Source organism: Lacerta agilis, chromosome 13, assembly GCF_009819535.1.
Source record: "Lacerta agilis isolate rLacAgi1 chromosome 13, rLacAgi1.pri, whole genome shotgun sequence".
Taxonomy (NCBI): domain Eukaryota; kingdom Metazoa; phylum Chordata; class Lepidosauria; order Squamata; family Lacertidae; genus Lacerta; species Lacerta agilis.
This window is the reverse complement of record NC_046324.1, coordinates 49398118-49406443: the sequence shown is the minus strand read 5'-3', so window position 1 is coordinate 49406443 and position 8326 is coordinate 49398118.

Below are 8326 nucleotides of genomic sequence, written 5' to 3'. Positions count from 1 at the left end.
GGCAAGGCCTCTTTTCGTATGTAGAGGAAAGTACGCAAGTCGAGGTTCCACTGTAGATAGAATCTGGAAGGGGCATGCTGTGGCGTTTGCCCTTCCTAGGGTATACATATAGGAGAAGGAGTAAGTAAGGGGTTAAGTGGCTGGCCCTAGGCTAACCAATAAACAGAGGGGGGAGGAGCTAGGGGCAGCTGAAGGAGTCAGTTAGAGTTAAGTGGAGTTGTTGAAGAGCAGTTGATCGAGGGAGTTGGTTGTTGATTGTGAGGGTTGGTGGTGAGGTATAGTGGTGAGCGTAGGCAGGGTTGTAACCATTATCTTAAGTTGTTGAAGTTTTTAAATAAACACTTATTATTTTGTTTAAAAATTGCACCCTGACTGTGAAAGTTATTACCAGGGAGGGGATCCTGGTTGGTGGCAGCGAAGCGCGTGGTGGCACAGGGATCAATAGTCCGTCAAACGACCGGGGACCCTGTGTGATCGCCACAAAACTGGCGGCAGCGGCGGGATAAGATCAATACGCCGGCAGGAGACATCAATAAGCCCATGGAGGGATATTGAAATCGTTGTGCCTGTTCACCACAAAATTGGCAGAAGCAGCTGGGGTTAAAGCAATACACCTGGAAGGGGAAGGGTAAATCTGTGAAGTGATAACCTAGCCCGGGGGTGTAGTTGTGGTTACCCAAGGACGCTGCAAGGCTAAGATAACAAAAGGAGAAAAGAGAGCTCACAAATCTGTTCTGGCAGAGGGTTTTGACTTGGGGTCGGAGGAAGTAAGCTTAACGGGTAGAGAGAAGACCCATAGCAGAACTTTGAGACCCGAGTCTGGAGAAACCTAGCCAGGGGGAACAGTGCTGAGAGGAGATTTCTCTTATTTTGTTAATTTAACTGTCAATCCTCAATCACACAATATGCCACCTAAAAAGACAAAGAACCCTGTGAGGGAACCAGTTCAAGATAGCTCTGAAGGGGAGGAAAATGGGAATCCTCTGAGGGAAGAGCAGAGCTTAGAAGATGCCACTAATATTGTACCTGAGGCGAGAGAGCCACAAGTTTCTATAGAATTAGAAAAGTGGAAACTAGAACAACAATATAAATTTGAATTAGAAAAAGTTAAGGCTGAACAAGAATTAGAAAAAGAAAGAATTCGAGCTGAGAGGGAAAGTGAGAGCGAAAGAATGCAATTTCAGTTGGAAATGAAGAAACTAGAATTAGCAGCAATGGAGAATCAAAACAACAGTAATAACACCAGTAGTCAAACAACAGGGAAGGTAGATTTAAAGCGTTTCCCTGAGTTCAAGGAGAAAGACAGCCCAGAGGCTTTTCTGATATCATTTGAGAGAGCCTGTAAAGATTTCCAAGTGAAGGATGAGGAGAAAATGGTGATCTTAAGGGCTAGAATTAGTGGGGTACTGGCAGAAATATACGCCCAAATGACAGAAGAACAGTCAACAGATTTTGAGATGTTTAAACAATTAATTTATACGAGGTTTGGAATTACCTCAGAACAACTAAGAAAAAAATTCAGGAGTGTGACAAAGTTGAGAGAAGAAACGTATGCTCAGTTGGGGGCAAAAATTACAAATTACCTCAAAAAATGGTTAGAGCAGGAGGGTGCGGATTCAATTCAAAAAATCAGAGAGGTTATTGCGTTGGAGCAATTTTATGCCACCATAACTGGGGAGCTGAAATATCTTGTAAAGGAAAGAAGTCCTAAAACCATCCAGGAGGCAGCAACCCTAGCTGACCAAATTAATGAAATTAGGGACCATGGATTTGATAGTCCAAAATTTGGCGGGAAATTGTGGGGGAACCCCAGAAACCAATTTCAATATGCTAAAGGAAGCTCTTCTCCGGCAATGAAAAAGGGAAACATACCACAGTCAAAAAGCCCAAGTGACGTGGGCCAAACTAACACCCATACCTCTGAGGTAAAAGAAAATAAATCTAATTATACTGGGGGAAGAGATATGAGGTGCTGGTCGTGCAACAAACTGGGCCACAGAAGCTTTGAATGTAAGACTGGTGAACAAGTTAAATCTGGGAGCACAAACACTCAAAAACACTCTTATTGTATCCACTCAGTAGGGCAGGGTGAGGCTAAGCAGGTTGCCACGGAAACCGAAGCTCTAGCTAGGCCGGAGACAGAGGAGATTCCTGAGGCCTCAGTAATACACTGTTACTTGATTAAACAGAATGATTTGCTCTTGAGAAAGTCAGGAGAAAATATTTGGATTGAAAACAAAAAATATCTAGGGTTAAAAGATACTGGATCCCAAATCACAATTGTTCATCCTGAGATAATCAGTCCCGATAAAATAATTCCAGGAAAAACTATAGAATTAAAAGGAATCGCCAAAGAGCCAGTTAGACTCCAAATGGCTGAGGTAAACATTAAGTTACATGACTGGAGTGGAAAGTGGCAAGTGGCCATTTCAGAGGAAATCCCCACTGCGGTGCTTGTCGGTTGGGATCTCCTGGAGCATGTGCAGAGTGCATTTGGTATTACCCGCTCCAAGGGGGGCCCACTGTCAACTGATACTGAGGGAAGCGAAACAGTTGCCAATGAGGGCAGGACTCAAAGTCCTCAAGTTGAAACTTTGAGTGAGCCAGGCTTCCTAATACCTTTTAAAACTACTCAAAAGACTAGTTTCTCTCAGGAACAAAAGAATGACATGGGACTAAATGGCTGTTTTGAGGCAGCAAAATCTACTGTTCCATTAACCCCTGATTGCCCAGAGAGGTTCTGCCTAGAGGAGGGGCTGTTATATCGTGAAGCCCTTAGCACACCTTATAAAGGGGGAGGAGGAAACTGCAGACAACTAGTGGTTCCTCACATGTACAGAGAAGAAATCATAAAGCAAGCCCATAATAGTATTTTTGGGGCACATATGGGGATAACTCGGACCAAACGAAGAGTGGCACAAAATTTCTATTGGCCAGGAATGGGGAAGCAAATTAGAATGTATTGCCAAGCCTGTGACATTTGCCAGAGGTTAGGACTCGACTTGGCACAACCCTTGCCTAGAGCAACCAAAAAGGGGAATGAAATGCAACTAGCCTGGGAGGAACCATCCCAAATCGTGTCCAAAATAAATAATGTAAACTACCTTATCCAGCAGGGGGATGAGGGGCGCAAGGTAGTTCACGTAAACATGATTAAGCCTTACCAGAAAACTGAAAGCTGGGCTCCCTGTGCTATCCGAGAGGACCCAGAAGAAGCAGAAATACCATGCTGGGAGGGGAGAGGGGAGCAAGAATGTAATATACAAGAAGTTAAGCTAGCCCCTACCTTAACCCATTCACAGCAGGAAGAAATAAGAAACATCCCACAAAAATTTAAAACGATTTTCAGTAATACTCCAAGACTAGCAAAAGGGGTAGTCCAACACATTGACACCGGGATTGCAAAGTCTTGTGATTTCATATTTGTTATGCCGTATGATGAACAGAGTCAGATGTGGTCGCAATGCAAAGCCAGAGCCGATGCTCCATATAACCACACCATAATGGAATATGAAAAATACATTCACATGGGCATTAATCCAAAGAAGATTGTGATGGGTGTTCCATGGTATGGCTATGATTATACCTGTCTAGGTTCAATTAAGGCCCGTGTTTGTTCAATTGCAAAAGTTCCTTTCCAAGGGGCTCCATGCAGTGACGTGGCAGGACGTCAGCGCCCATATAAAGTAAACATTGATCTAGTAAACAGTTTTATTTCCGGGATCCTGTGGGATGAGGAACAGGAAGCCCCATATTTAGAATACAAGGTCTTTATATTTGACATTGGGGGGCAGGCCTGGAAAGCTTATGACTGGTCACATATTACCACAGTGGCGATTTGTGAAAAATATGACCCTGAGCTTATGGGTTACGCCCATTCAAGAGGAGTCAGAGTTGTTTTAAAAAGTGACCTATCTGTGAGATCAGTTAGAACAACTATTCAAAGTTATGATAAAACATTCATCAGTTGGAAATATAGAAAGAAAAACATACTGAAAGTTATAGTTGCCAGGGTGTCCCATCAACTTTCTATGAAAGTGAAAGTGTTTCCTACACTAGAGGTTGTGTGGTGGGAAGATGGGTACTCTGCTGCTCATGCAACACAAATAAATGCCCAAGATGAACGTGGTTACACAGCATTAACGTGGCCACCACGTCAAAGACATAAAAAAGTCGTCTTCAAATTGCTTGAAGTGGGAACTGATAATTCAATACAGATCAAAGATGGACTGACAGCAAGGGAGATTGCTAACAGCAATAGGCAATCAGAGCTTTTTAGTCTACTTTCATTAAGTAAACCTGATTGTCCAAAAAGCTTCAGCAAGCTGACTAAAAAAACAGCTATCCACGAACTTCTGAAAGCAGTTCCCAATGAATTAAAAAGCCAGACAACTAGTTCTAATGCAGTTTTTGATGACTTGGAGACATTTGTACCAGGCATCGAGCTTCAACACTTAACAGAGATCCTGAAGGAGAGAGAGGGTGATCCAAGAGAGCTTTTGACCCTGAGAAACAAAGACTCTACACCGATTGGAATCCACAATCGTTACAGACGCATAGACTGCAGGGATCGGAGTGGGACTGTGTCATATGGAGGAGGAAGACAACTCGCATCCCATCACGTGTGGCAGAGAAAAGACTGGTGCCCAGAGAAAGACACTTCTTGTGGCGGTTAAGGACAATAAGGAGCGTGAAAGGATCCTGGACATCGTTGCAGATGCCTTATCACGAAGACCCGAAGGCAAAGATTAAAATGGACAGTTACAAATTTTCTTGCAGTTAACTAAAGGTTTAATATTGCATGATCTATTGTATATAATGTGGGGAAAAAACAATTATTAAGCCAGTATAAGATGAGGAGTTAAGGTTAGTAAACATAGAAAATGTTTGTTTGAATTAAGGTGTCACGCAGTTTGATCAGGAGTATAACTCTGTACAGTTATCCCTCCTGAATCAAACTTATTTAAGGGGGGAGGTATGTGGCGTTTGCCCTTCCTAGGGTATACATATAGGAGAAGGAGTAAGTAAGGGGTTAAGTGGCTGGCCCTAGGCTAACCAATAAACAGAGGGGGGAGGAGCTAGGGGCAGCTGAAGGAGTCAGTTAGAGTTAAGTGGAGTTGTTGAAGAGCAGTTGATCGAGGGAGTTGGTTGTTGATTGTGAGGGTTGGTGGTGAGGTATAGTGGTGAGCGTAGGCAGGGTTGTAACCATTATCTTAAGTTGTTGAAGTTTTTAAATAAACACTTATTATTTTGTTTAAAAATTTCAACAACTTAAGATAATGGTTACAACCCTGCCTACGCTCACCACTATACCTCACCACCAACCCTCACAATCAACAACCAACTCCCTCGATCAACTGCTCTTCAACAACTCCACTTAACTCTAACTGACTCCTTCAGCTGCCCCTAGCTCCTCCCCCCTCTGTTTATTGGTTAGCCTAGGGCCAGCCACTTAACCCCTTACTTACTCCTTCTCCTATATGTATACCCTAGGAAGGGCAAACGCCACATACCTCCCCCCTTAAATAAGTTTGATTCAGGAGGGATAACTGTACAGAGTTATACTCCTGATCAAACTTATTTAAGGGGGGAGGTATGTGGCGTTTGCCCTTCCTAGGGTATACATATAGGAGAAGGAGTAAGTAAGGGGTTAAGTGGCTGGCCCTAGGCTAACCAATAAACAGAGGGGGGAGGAGCTAGGGGCAGCTGAAGGAGTCAGTTAGAGTTAAGTGGAGTTGTTGAAGAGCAGTTGATCGAGGGAGTTGGTTGTTGATTGTGAGGGTTGGTGGTGAGGTATAGTGGTGAGCGTAGGCAGGGTTGTAACCATTATCTTAAGTTGTTGAAGTTTTTAAATAAACACTTATTATTTTGTTTAAAAATTGCACCCTGACTGTGAAAGTTATTACCAGGGAGGGGATCCTGGTTGGTGGCAGCGAAGCGCGTGGTGGCACAGGGATCAATAGTCCGTCAAACGACCGGGGACCCTGTGTGATCGCCACACATGCAATTAATTAGGGACTCCAGTTTTTCTCCACAGTACCCATTTTTGAAAACCGAGTATTTTGGAGCCTATTATTTGACCCAAACCCAAGCTTTTCTTTGTGTAAGAAATGCTTTTGTTGAGATGCGAATTCAATTGATGCCTTCTGCAGTCTTGGATGGTCGCTATCATAAGGTCCCATATGACGGCGGTTTTTGTATTTGTGATCAGCTACAGGCAGAATACATTGTGCATCATTTGGTTAATTTGCCCCTTATACAGGGATTGAAGAGATCAATTTCCGGAATCTTTGCTCGTACGTGGCAGTAGGTACACCTCAGCGTAAATGGTTCAGTTTCTCTTGAGTGTCGCTCAGTGACACAAAGGCCCTCCTTATGCACTGGCCACAAAAAAAGATTTGAAACAGAGGGTTAGATAACATTGCTGCAAGCTGCTCTGGGGACTTGGAAGTTTGATCTGAAACTGAGCTAGTTTCGAGCTAGCTGAGAATTTTTCTGACCTCTCTTCTTATCACTGGTGTTTGTTTCATATTATTGGTGTATGTTTTTGCTATGGTTGCAGTTTGGTAATCATGAAATTGCCATGGCCTTTGGCTAGCACAATAAACTTATTGATGTTTATGATAGTATATAAATGGACTCAAGAGTAGAGACCTGATTTCAAGCTCAGCCATGAAGCTCCCTGGAAGTCTGTGACCAGTCAGTGTCTCCTGACCTACCTCACAGGGTGGTTGTGAGGGATAAAACAGGATTGGGGTGGGATAGGCACTTATGCTACCCTTGAATGAAGGGTAGGATAGAAATGCTGCAAATAAGTAGTCATAGCACTAATAATAATAATAATAATAATAATAATAATAATAATAATAATAATAATATTCTCCTGCCTCTCTGCTTCCTGCGGTTTAAGAGATGCAATCGTTCTCAATCTCTGGGACTGCTTGTTATTGGCTTAGCTTTTGCCCTTTCAGAATTAAACTGCACGATGCAGCAGGTTTCATCTCTCTGGGTATTAATTCATGCCTCGTGGCTGTTCCCGGGGAATCCTAGCAGCGTGAACAGACATCGTTATCATTTTGCGCTTCAGGATTTCTTAATGTGATTTTACATAGAATTTGCATTGGTAATGAGGACCCAGACCCAGCTCCTGTTGAGGTGGGCTGCGAAAGCCCCGCAGACTTGAGCGAGGGCAAGATCCGGCCTCTAAGGGTGATGTGAGCCCAAATTCCCACCCCACCACCCCGGCTTCTTTCTCTGCTGGCGTCTTATTAAATGCACCAGCAAAGATTGGAGGTTGAGGGGATTCTTTGCAGACAGTTAAAATGCTTGATCTTTTCTGCTCAGTTGCGATTTTGAGGAGGCGTGTTTTCAAAATGTAGGTCTCGTTAGGAAATGATCTAATCCAGCCCACTCCCTCTCCCTCCCCCCACAAAAACACCCACACACCCACACCTGCATTACGGAAAGAGGCTGCTGCTTACTGCTAGAGCATCTGTCTTGCATGCAGATGTCACCATGAACTCTAGCTAGGGCTAGGAATGTCCAGTCTCAAAGCTTACTCATTTTGTGAGCGAGTTTATTTGGGTGCCTGACCGAGGCTGTAGTCTAACTGGGGATATGAGCATCATTCTTGCAAGCAGAAGGCCCCAGAGTTAATTCCACAGTGCCCAGCCAACACTAGAACCTTTAGAAGAGGATTGGACCAATTTGTGATGGAGAGGGCTATTGTGGTGGCTACAACAATAGCTAGATAAATAGGTACCGCTCTGGCGGGAAGGTAAACGGCGTTTCCGTGCGCTGCTCTGGTTTCGCCAGAAGCGGCTTAGTCATGCTGGCCACATGACCCGGAAGCTGTACGCCGGCACCCTCGGCCAGTAACGCGAGATGAGCGCCGCAACCCCAGAGTCGTTTGCGACTGGACCTAATGGTCAGGGGTCCCTTTATCTTTACCTTACTATCCACAGTAGCTGTGCTGGAAGGCAGCAAGGCTTCTGAAAGACAGGTGCTGGGAGCCACAGGAGGAGACTGCTGCTCTTGTGCTCAGGCCATGCTTGCGGGTTTCCCACAGGCACCTGGTTGGCCACTGTGAGAACAGGATGCTGGACTGGATGGGCCAATGGCCTGATCCAGCTGCAGGCTCCTCTTATGCTCTTAAAGGATTGAAGAGGGGGAAACCCTTTCGGACAGCTGTGGCTGGTTGCAATACGGGGCTGCATGGATGCTGTAAGGCAATGTTCCTCCATCCTAGTGTCCTCTAGATGCTTTGGACTCCCACCATCCCAACGTATTTCCCAGGTTGGAGAAGGCTGGCATAAGGGATCTTCAC